Genomic DNA, 12,093 nt, shown 5'->3' on the forward strand with positions numbered 1-12,093 from the left:
CGACGCCGTGTGTCGGGTGACATTGATGTTGCACCAATGTCGAGCAACATTTTCTGGTAATGATAGTCAATGGTGTCACACTGCGACATGCTACAACTGCGACATGATAGTCACACATAAATCCAACTTGGATGGATTTTTTGCAACTGTTGCATTGCAGTCGCTGCATGTCGCAGTCGCTGCATGTCGCAGTGTGACACCATTGACTATCATTATAAAAATGTTGCCTGACTTTTCTGCAACAAGAAGTCGCCGTGTAGCCCTAACCTTATCCTGCAAGTTTATCCAGAGGAAGTCAAAAAACCCCATGAGGTGGAAGCCAATTTTCCTAATTTTAGGGGGAAAAGTTCCTTTCCTAATGTTGGCTGAACTAGCCAATTTTAACAGCCCCCCAGTGTCGGACTGGGGGACTTCGTGCCCACCAGTAAAATTATATTTGGAGGCAGCTACGTGCAAATACTACCTGTTCACAAGGCGTCAGGCAACAGCCACATATCCAAGATGATCGATTACAGTGCCCCTTTAGTGCAGTCAGTCTGCTCACTTGTGCAAGTGGTGGGAGACTAGGAGCCCACCTTGCTCAGTGGCCCACCAGGGGATTCACCTGTTCCCCTGTGGGCCAGTCGGAGCCTGCAGCCACCCCCAGCATTCCCCTCTTCTACTAAGAAGACATGGACGCTCAACTGAACCAAGAGTGTGTAGAAAGGCCCAGGAGGAATACCTAAACCAACTAATCCAACAGTGTTTGGCTGAGGTGTATGGTGACCTTAACTTCCACTCTTGGAAGTGTGGACATGGCTTAGGAATCCATGAGCAGTGAATTGCTGTGTGCACATGCCCAAGATGGTGGCACCCAGTGTCCCTACCAGTCTCTGTTAGGTTTGGCATTAAAGGGACCACTGTCTTGACCTATTGGAAAAAAAAGTCAGAATTCTTGTAAGGTTTCCACAATATTAGGAAACATTGGTCTTGTGTCAGTCATTGTAATGCCGGAGAGCAGATTCTGCTGAAATGTTTTTTTGACATCATGTCACATTTGAAGATATCCTGAAGTACCCCTACAGTGTTAACCCCCCAAAAAGTGACCCCATGTTTGAAACTACACCACCTAGAAATTTATAAAGGGTGAAGTGAGTACTTTATGTAGAGAGGCTGAGCACTCTCCACATGGACCACACAGAGGCTGACACAATGAATGAAGTGAGTACTTTGACCCAACAGGCATTTCATAGAATTTAGCAACATTTGGCTGTAAAAATGAAAATTTTTATTTTTTACAATAAAATTTTCACATGAGGTAACAGGAGAAAATGCACCCACAATTTCTTACCCATTTTTTATGGCAACACCCCATATGTACTCGTATACGGCTGTATGGGCACACCATAGGACTCAGAAGGGAAGGAGCTATATGGCTTTTGGAGGGCAGATTTTACTGAAATGGTTTTTGGGTGCATTGTCGCATTTGAAGATACCCTGAGGTATCCCTACAGTGGAAACCCCCAAAACATTATTATTATTTGGAAGCTACACACTCCAAGGAATTTGGCAAGAGGTTCAGAGAGCATTTTGACCCCACAAGTGTTTTTCAAAACAGATGGTGCAATGTGAAAATTGCAATTTTTACACATATTTGCCATTTCAGTGCCCAATATCTTGTGCCCATTGTGTGCCAGTTTGAAAAGTTAGCCCTCTAATTATTATGCTGCGCTTCCTGGTTTAAACACCCAATGTGTACCTCTTGTCTTTTGCTTAAACATATGAGAGGGCTCAGAAATAAAAGAGCACCATGCACATTTGAGGCCGAATTTGGTGATTTATTCCACTTGTGCTGACAACTTTACAGGCTCTGGGGTGAAATAATAAATGTAACCCCCGAAAAGTGACCCCGTTTCGGAAACTCAGGTATTTATTAAGGGCTGTAGTGAACACTTTAATGCCACGTATATTTTGCAGAAATGAATGCGCAGTGGACTGTGCAAAGTGAAAATGGCAAGTTTTTCACAGATATGGCATTTCAGTGCTCAATATATATGGCGCCATCTGAGACACACCAATCCCTTTAAATTGTTAGGCGGATTCTACTAGGTACGGAAATGCCATAAATGTGGACATATACTGCTGTTTGGTATGCTGCAGGAAGTTCAGTGGGGAAAGACTACCCTTTGTCTTTTGCAGTGCAGATTTTTATGTATTGGTTTACGAGCACCATGTTTCTTTCGATGGCCATACAGTGATGCGTTTTTAGTTTTTCTTTCAATGGAGCTGTGAGGGCTTATTTTTTGCGGGATGATTTTCTATATTGATTGGTACGATTTTGAAGTATATACTTGTGGCGAAACCAACCTCGCCACTGGGTTTTGGAGAGGGCTGTTTAAAAGCCTTTTGCCTCAGGATTATGGCCAATAGTAACTTTAAAGGATAAGACAGACCGGCCGCACAGCTTAAATCTGTCTGTGGAATTGTATTTTATGTTATTATGCGTTCGGTTAAATTGTATGTTATTTGAGGGTACCCAGATAGCTAATATTATTGTATTCGTGTAGTCTAAGTGCCATTCACCTAATGATATGCACTCAGACTTGAGCTATCTGGGGATATGTTAAATGTCTGTGTTTTGCTGTGGGGGTGTGCCATTGTGTGTTTAAATGGTGATGTCTGTCCTGTTGTCTCCACATGTGTATTGGTGATCTCCCTTTGTCCTGAGAGATAATTGGATTGCCTTCGGTTGTCTCCGGGACAGAGAGGAGGAAACCATGATGCATTGTGGGGATATGTTGTATCTGTCCTGTGTCGCAGTCTCCCTTCTGGTCCTCTGGGGGCGTGAACGATTGGTTGCTGTATTTACATTGTATGTGTTGTAAATGACTGATTGGTTGTATTTCAAAACCCTGTGGGTGGACCTGTATTGGCAACAACTGTAATAAAAACCAGGCTGGGTGTGCCAGCACGTCAGATCACTGCTGACCCTCAACACGGAGCCTTGTATGCTGTTGGAGACCGATTGCCAGGAGTGTAAGCCGATTGTATGCTTTTCCTGTTCGTCTGCCGGCAGCTATTCGCGAGGTTCCAGTTTGGAGTGCTATTTTGTATCCAGTTCGGGAGGTTGGTGTTCTGCAGTAGCTGTGCCTGTCTCTCAGAAAGGGGCATATCGCCTAAACGGATTTTAACCCCTTGTCTGCTGAAACGGTTCGTTACATTGGTGGCAAGCAGCTGGATCGTTTCCTACAGCCAGAAGGACAGCTACAGGAGACACCATTTCTGTGGATTCTACAATTTAAGGGCAACGCATGTCCCAGTACAGTGACCCTAAAAGCAACAGGATGGAACCAGCAGTGTTATACGAGGAGGAGGACCTGGATGGCCGGGATGCATTAAGGAAAGGCATCTGGTACCAGGCCCTGGATAATGTACAATACCAGCGGGGTGAAAGTCTCCCGAGTGAAGAGCAGCGGTTGCAGAAGCAAGTGGCCCTGCGGATGCCCTTCCTGGGATAGCAGCCCCTGGAGGAATGGGTGAAGGAACTAGAGCACCGGGTATGGCTGGAGGATGCCTACCTGGCGCTCTGGTGGTATATGGCACAGTATATACCCTGGACAGCTGAGCATGACAAGCCAGAGGGAGAGGAGTTTGATGGTCCTGGCTTGTTATGGGAGTCCTTTGCAGAGCCTGACTTCGGGAGCCCTGCACAGTCCAGACTTCAGGACATTTTCTATGAGAGGGAGGCTAGGCATGAGTGGGATGACCCCCATGAGGTAGAGCAAGACCTGGCTCACCTAGCAACCCTTGAGTGGGAACTGGAGCAGGACTACCGAGATCTCTTACACTCCATTGGGAAGGCTCAGCAGGACAGCAAGAAGTCAGACCCAGGTCCAGAGCCCTTCAGCTGGGAGGATATTGTGGATGTTTACTGGGAAGAACCCCAGGTGGCCGGTGGAGATGGGACCGAGGTCTCTCCACCGGTCCTGCAGGGAATTGGGAGCCTAGTCTCCATTCCCCAGCGGCAGGCTGAGTTACAGGGGGCAGAGGTAGTTGTTCCTGCCCCCCAGCAGCAGCATGATTTTTGGGAAATTGGGAGCCTAGTCTCCAATCCCCAGCGGCCGTGTGATGTACAGGGAATTGGGAGCCCAGTCTCCATTCCCCAGTGGCAGGCGGAGTTACAGGGGGCAGAGACAGTCGGTCCTGTCCCCCAGCGGCAGAGTGTCCTACAGGGAATAGAGAGCCCAGTCTCCTTTCCCCAGCAGCAGGACACTGTATTGGGAGCGGAGGCGGTCGGTCGCCCTCCCCAGCGGCTGGAAGTATGTATGGGAGAGGAGCTCGTTACCCCCTCTCCCCAGCGGCAGCTTAACGCACCAGGGGGAGACAGTAAGCCCCACAACAGTGCAGATGGGACCGTGGTCTCTGCACTTACAGCACAGGGGGTAGGGACAGTCGGTCCTGCCCCCCAGCAACAGGGCTGTTTAGCCAAAGGGGAGACAGTCGGTTTCTCCCTCCAACAACCAGACTCCAACCAGGCTTCTTCCGTGGTAGTGCTGGCATCAGGGCAGAGTCCCGCTGATCCCTGCCCACAAAGCAACCTCCACTCCAAGCCAGGGAACAACTCACCGGGAGACCGGGAGTACCAGCTACCAATATAACCTTGGTGGATTCACTGGACAGAGACAGCCTACTAAATTCAACAGGTCCAGTATTGGGTTGTGGGTGGGCTGCCAGACTAACTCAGGTACCGACCAGCGTGAGGTCAGGTATCTGGTTAGTCTTCCCTGGGGGGGGGAGATGTGTGGCGAAACCAACCTCGCCACTGGGTTTTGGAGAGGGCTGTTTAAAAGCCTCTTGCCTCAGGATTATGGCCCATAATAACTTTAAAGGAGAAGACAGACCGGCCGCACAGCTTAAATCTGTCTGTGGAATTGTATTTTATGTTATTATGCGTTCGGTGAAATTGTATGTTATGTGAGGGTACCCAGATATCTAATATTATTGTATTTGTGTATTCTGAGTGCCATTCACCTAATGATATGCACTCAGACTTGAGCTATCTGGGGATATGTTAAATGTCTGTGTTTGCTGTGGGGGTGTGCCATTGTGTGTTTAAATGGTGATGTCTGTCCTGTTGTCTCCACATGTGTATTGGTGATCTCCCTTTGTCCTGAGAGATAATTGGATTGCCTTCGGTTGTCTCCGGGACAGAGAGGAGGAAACCATGATGCATTGTGGGGATATGTTGTATCTGTCCTGTGTCGCAGTCTCCCTTCTGGTCCTCTGGGGGCGTGAACGATTGGTTGCTGTATTTACATTGTATGTGTTGTAAATTACTGATTGGTTGTATTTCAAAACCCTGTGGGCGGACCTGTATTTGCAACAACTGTAATAAAAACCAGGCTGGGTGTGCCAGCACGTCAGATCACTGCTGACCCTCAACACGGAGCCTTGTCTCGTTATTGGGGGGATTCCCTGTATGCTGTTGGAGACCGATTGCCAGGAGTGTAAGCCGATTGTATGCTTTTCCTGTTCGTCTGCCGGCAGCTATTCGCGAGGTTTCAGTTTGGAGTGCTATTTTGTATCCAGTTCGGGAGGTTGGTGTTCTGCAGTAGCTGTGCCTGTCTCTCAGAAAGGGGCATATCGCCTAAACGTATTTTAACCCCTTGTCTGCTGAAACGGTCCATTACAATACTGATCCTTAAAATTAAGAATTTTTGGGTGACAAAAAAAGGCTGTCCTGACATTTTTTTTTTTTTTTTTACAGCACTCTCACCTGATGGGATAGGTAATGTGATATTTTTATGGAACAGTTTATTACAGATGCAGTGATACCAAATATGTCAATTTTTTTTACTTTTCAGTTTTAGGCTAGGGCTACACGACGACATGTGTCGAATGACAAATACGGTGCAACTACCAACATGTGTCGCCCGACAATAGCATAAAAATCCATCTTTGATGGATTTAAGGATACGGTGATACTTATTATGTCTTTTTTATATATTTTTTTTATTGTAAATGGGTTGATGAGGGGAAAGGGTGCTTTTTTTAACTAAAAACTTTTTTTTTTTTACCTTTTTGTTTTTGTCCCACTATGGGACATCAACTTTTGGGGGTTTTCTCCCTGTTTCAATGCAGTACAATACATGCTGTATTGTACTTTATTGGAACTGTTAGTATTACTCCATCAGTGTGCGGTAAATGTACGGCACTGGTCCAGACCTCCCTGGCGGCTGTTCCGCACATGTATGGCGCATGTCTGGAAGGTGTTAGAAATCACAGACAGCTAACATTAGTACTTGTTATACAACAAAACTTTAAGATTTAATAAAGGAGGTCTTCTAGCATAGAGCGAAGTAACAAGTCGTGGCCTGCTGGATTAGAGAGGAAACGATGGTCCTTAACAATACAATAGCCCCAGTATACAATATTTTCAACATACAATGGTCTAGACCAGGGATGCCCAACCTTCAGCCCTCCAGTTGTTGCAAAACTACAACTCCCAGCATGCCTGGACAGCCTACAACTATTAGGGCATGCTGGGAGTTGTAGTTTTGCAACAGCTGGAGGGCTAGAGGTTGAACATCCCTGGTCTAGACTGAACATACAATGCCTCAAATTAAGATCCAACAATCAACATGACCATTTCACTGGTAAAACACCTTTATTGGTTGCATAGTAGCTCCTCTAAATGCTCTGTACTGCCCCTTAAATGTACCAAGATGAGCTGCCCCTATGGACACCAGGTAAGCAATGGCTTCATTTTTTCTTTCTGGTACATATACTGTATGCACTATGCAAGACCCTGAAGAAGCTCCTGCCTTCACCATAGAAAGTGATTTAGAGCTTCCTATTTCTGTTTGTTTTACGTAGGGATTTGCTTAATCTGTTTTGGTTATTTACTTATTTTTCTTAAATCTTCATCTTCTATTATCTTAGGCCTCTTTCACACTTGCGTTGTCCGGATCTGGCGTGTACTCCACTTGCCGGAATTACACGCCGGATCCGGAAAAACGCAAGTGTACTGAAAGCATTTGAAGATGGATCCGTCTTCAAAATGCTTTCAGTGTTACTATGACACCCAGGACTCTATTAAAGTCCTGGTTGCCATAGTAGGAGCGGGGAGTGGGGGAGCGGTATACTTACCATCCGTGCGGCTCCCGGGGCGCTCCAGAGTGACATCAGAGCGCCCCATGCGCATGGATGACGTGCCATGCGATCACGTCATCCATGCGCCTGGGGTGCCCTGACGTCACTCTGGAGCGCCCCGGGAGCCGCACGGACGGTAAGTATGCTGCTCCCCGCTACACTTTACCATGGCTGCCAGGACTTTAGCGTCCCGGCAGCCATGGTAACCACTCTTAAAAAGCTAAACGTCGTATCCGGCAATGCGCCGAAACGACGTTTAGCTTAAGGCCGGATCCGGATCAATGCCTTTCAATGGGCATTCATTCCGGATCCGGCCTTGCGGCAAGTCTTCAGTTTTTTGGGCCGGAGCAAAAAGCGCAGCATGCTGCGGTATTTTCTCCGGCCAAAAAACGTTCCGTTCCGGAACTGAAGACATCCTGATGCATCCTGAACAGATTTCACTCCATTCAGAATGCATTAGGATAATCCTGATCAGGATTCTTCCGGCATAGAGCCCCAACGAAGGAACTCTATGCCGGAAGAAAAGAACGCAGGTGTGAAAGAGCCCTTAGGATGACATTTTGAGTCTTTGGAGCCAATTACCAATTTTCCACAGAGTTATGGACTCAAGATACATATGTGCTGCCAGAAGTCTATTCCTAGCCAATTTCAAGGCTCTGTTCACACTCCAGTTAAGGTAACCGCATCTTATTAATCTCTGTGCTATATCTATAGACTCTTTTTGATAATCCTGTTTACATGTGCAATTCCGTTTTTCTCTGACTAATTCACCTACATGTATATTCTTAATCGTATGTGCAGGATGGCACGATTTGCCATGAAGTATTGTATTCCCTGCCATGATTTTGTTGTGCATAAGTGTAATGATTCTCCCTGTATTTGGTGAAGCTGTCAGCTTTAAAGGGAACCTGTCATGTAGATATTTGATTATAATCTAACTAATTATATACAATCATTAACTACTAAAAAGTACCTTAGATGTAGCCACTTACTGGTGTGACAGATGGTTACCTCATAATATACACACAAAGATGCCGCATGCTAATGAGCTGATTCGAGTCCGGCGTGATGTCAGTGAGTCCAGCGTATATTTAATTCAGAGCTATAGTCACTCCCCTGCCCACCTGCTGCTGATTCCTATGGAAAATAACTCAATCAGCAGCAGGTGGGCGGGGAGAGTCAGGAGCTCATGAATATTCAGGACTCATCATTATCAGCTGGAGCTTTTCAATGCAAGATGTTAGCAGAGTCAATTAAAGAGAGTGAGCCAGCATTTCGCTAAGAGAATCAGTCACTTATTTATGTTGCCCTTAGTTAGGACACCATAAAACTGGTGGCAGATTCCCTTTAAATCAAGGAATGAGATTTCAATAGGATTACAGTGATATGTAAAACTCAAGTTTTTTGTATTGTTATTTATATATTTTATTAAATTTGGCACGGTCGCCACATCGCCGACCCATATAAACAACAGGTCATCGATGTAGCGACCGTACCAATCAAGGTGACCACTGCATGGATTATTATCTGAGAACAGATATTGGTGTTCCCACTGGCACATGAAAATGTTTGCAATCGAAGGTGATACCGTCGCCCCCATAGACACACCTGATGTTTGTAGATAATATGTATTACAAAACATAAAGTAGTTATGTGTCAACAAATTGTGTATTACTGTACATATAAGAATCTCCCAAAAGAATAATCACTATATGTCGACCAAAACCACTGTAGTGCAGATATAGCCTGACCTTGGGGTATAGACGTGTACATCGGTTACCCATAAAAATCTTTTCTCCACTGGAGACTGTGCATTGCTTGTAGTACATGCTTTGTGTCTCGTATAAAACCATGCATGGATCCAATCAATGGCTAAAGAAGGTTGTCAGCCCATTTAGACAGTCTTTCATTCAATGAATCCATGCCTGAGACTATAGGTCTGAGTGGAGGAGGGAAACAATTTTTATGAACTTTAGGCAGAGCATGAAAGATTGGAAGGACTGGATGGGCAGGAATAAAATATTCTGATTGTTTGAGAATAATAACACCACTTTGTAGTCCCTCCACTACCAGTCTTTTTCATTCTTTTTTTAAAAGTTGATGTAGGATCCGATGGTAATTTTTTTTATATGTTGACATATCTAAAATTAATAAACATTGTTTCTTATATAATCTTCTTTGTAGAAAGAAAGCGGGCGGCACTCACCATTGTGAAGATATAAGATATTCAGGGAAGTGACTCCTAGCTCCGGTGCCGCGTGTGTTTTGCTTGATGCAGCAATAAAGGAATATCTTATATCTTCACGATAGTGAGTGCCGCCCGCTTTCTTTCTACAAAGAAGATTATTGTCCTGGACTAATTGTTGTTTGGGCTCGTGCACCGCTGAGATCGTGATATCAGAGGAGAACCGTTTGGGATCTGCAATTTCGGGTTACGTTAAAGGAGAGACGTGGAGTGTGCCGCTCATAATTCTATTTAGAGTGTGAATTGTTTCTTATATAGACCTACATCCAAAATAACAATAACCCTCCCCTTATCTGCTTGTTTTATAATTATATCATCCAGTTTACTTAACAAGGTCAACTTATCTCTTTCTTTCCTAGATTTTTTATTTTGGGACTTGTTCACATCATATAATTTAACCAAGTCGAGTTCTACCAGCTTCTGAAATCGATCAAGAGCAGGTGACATGGAGTTAACTGGATAAAGCAAGGTTTTTTTGGTCACAAAGGCAGTAGACATACCAATCTCTATAGCAGTGCCAGAATCACTATGTAACATTTGTAATTCACATCTGATTTTTAATTCATGAAAGGGCAAAGACAATGGACCACTCCAGGAAGCGCTGTTTGACTGAGCCCCACCCTCCAAATTCTCAGGAGGATTGTTATCCCTCAAAAAGGGCTTCCTGACAGTGATATTCCTGGCAAAAATATTCATATCTAAGATAGTGTTATATTAATTAAAAGTATTTGCCAGGGAGAAGGTCAAACCTCGCGATAAAATCCCCAATTGTTCATCAGAGAGGATTTTTGCAGAAAAGTTATACACTTGAATGTCAATTTATTTTATTATTTCTCCCCATGTGTCGGTTTTTTCCTTAGAAGCATATTGGGGTGCTTTTAGAGTATAACTAAAATTGACCCTCACGGTATTTCCATGATTTTTCTTATATCTTTTACTATTTGATTTTTGGGAATAGATTTATGACGGATTCAACATGCTATTGGATATAGCTTCCACCAGCTATAGACAGAATTTGTTTTATAATCTTGTAAGTTCTGCAAGAATTTATTATTAGAGATGAGTGAATCGAAGTTGACTTGGGGCGCAAGTGCTGTGTGATATAGCCATTAACAAGAACTATTTCTATGTTTTATTAGTCCTTGTGCAGTACAGTTTTATGTTCTAAAGCCTTTTTTGGCGTGTATAAGTGGGGAAAAAAAGGGCTTATTAGCTGTTGTGTGGTGAAAAGAGAAAATGACAGCCCTTTTTGGGGTGTATTAGTGGCAAAAAAAAAAGTTTTATTTGCCGTTCAGGGGTGCAGTTATATGCTCTAAAGCATTTTCTGGCGTGTATTAGTGGCAAAAAAGCATAATTTGCCATTCAGCGGTGCGGTTATATGTTCTAAAGCCCTTTTTGTTGTGTATTAGTGGCAAAAAAAGTATTATTTGCCGTTCAGCGGTGCAGTTATATGTTCTAAAGCATTTTTTAGCGAGTATTAATGGGGGGATAAGGGCTTATTAGCTGTTGTGTGGTGAAGTGAGAAAAATTACAGCCCTTTTTGGCGTCTATTAGTGCCAAAAAAAGTATTATTTGCCAATCAGCGGTGCAGTTATTTGTTCTAAAGCTTTTTTGGGCGTGTATTAGTGGCAAACAAAAAGTATTATTTGCTGTTCAGCCGGTGCAGTTATATGTTCTAAAGCCTTTTTTGGTATTAGTAGCAAAAAAGTATTATTTGACGTTCAGCAGTGCAGTTATATGTTCTAAAGCCTTTTTTAGTGTGTATAAGTGGGGGGGGGGGAGGGCTTATTGGCAGTTGTGTGGTGAAGTGAGAAAATTACAGCCCTTTTTAGCGTGTATTATTGGCAAAAAAAATTGTATTATTTGCCATTCAGTGGTGCAGTTGTATGTTCTAAAGCCATTTTTGGCGTTTATTAGTTGGAAAAAAAGGCTTATTAGCCGTTGTGTGGGGACGAGAGAAAATTACAGCCCTTTTTGGCGTGTATTAGTGGCAATAAGAAGTATTATTTTCCGTTCAGCGGTGCAGTTTGTGGGGTTTCGCTCTGGTAGATAGGGTAAGCGGGCGCAGTACAGAGGCAAAATACAAGTTCTTAACTCAAAACGTCAGTGTTTATTCACACTTGAGGCAATTGCACAAAACAGCACGTAACTTTGCAGTCTTGGTGATAATTCATACACAAAGGAAAGTTCATATAAAACAAGTCACCTTGCTGGCAGTTCTGCCTCCAGTAGTCCACAGCAGGCTTTAGAAGGCCTGTTTCTCCAGCATGCGACTCTAAGACCTCCTGCACGGCACAGAGCCTCAGATCCCAAAAACAGAGACATCTCTGCTGAGCCCACCTGCCTTTTAAAGGACAGCCAGGTGCTGCCAAAACCCAGACCGGCACTTAAACTCCGGTCCGGTATTTGACCTCACCTGGCTGGAAACCAGCCCAGCCGTACATACTGGGAGAAAAATACCTGCCTTGTCAGACATAAACCCTCACTGTGTCACAGGTTATATGTTCTAAAGCTTTTATTGTCGTGCATTAGTGGCAAAAAAAAAATATTATTTGCCGTTCAGTGGTGCAATATGTTCTAAAGTCTTTTTTGTTGTGTATTAGTGTGAAAAAGGGCTTATTAGCCATTGTGTGGTGAAGTGAGAAAATTACAGCCCCTTTTGTCGTGTATTAGTGGCAAAAAAAAGTATTATTTGCCGTTCAGCGGTACAGTTATAT

This window comes from Bufo gargarizans, chromosome 5 (assembly GCF_014858855.1).
Source record: "Bufo gargarizans isolate SCDJY-AF-19 chromosome 5, ASM1485885v1, whole genome shotgun sequence".
NCBI lineage: Eukaryota > Metazoa > Chordata > Amphibia > Anura > Bufonidae > Bufo > Bufo gargarizans.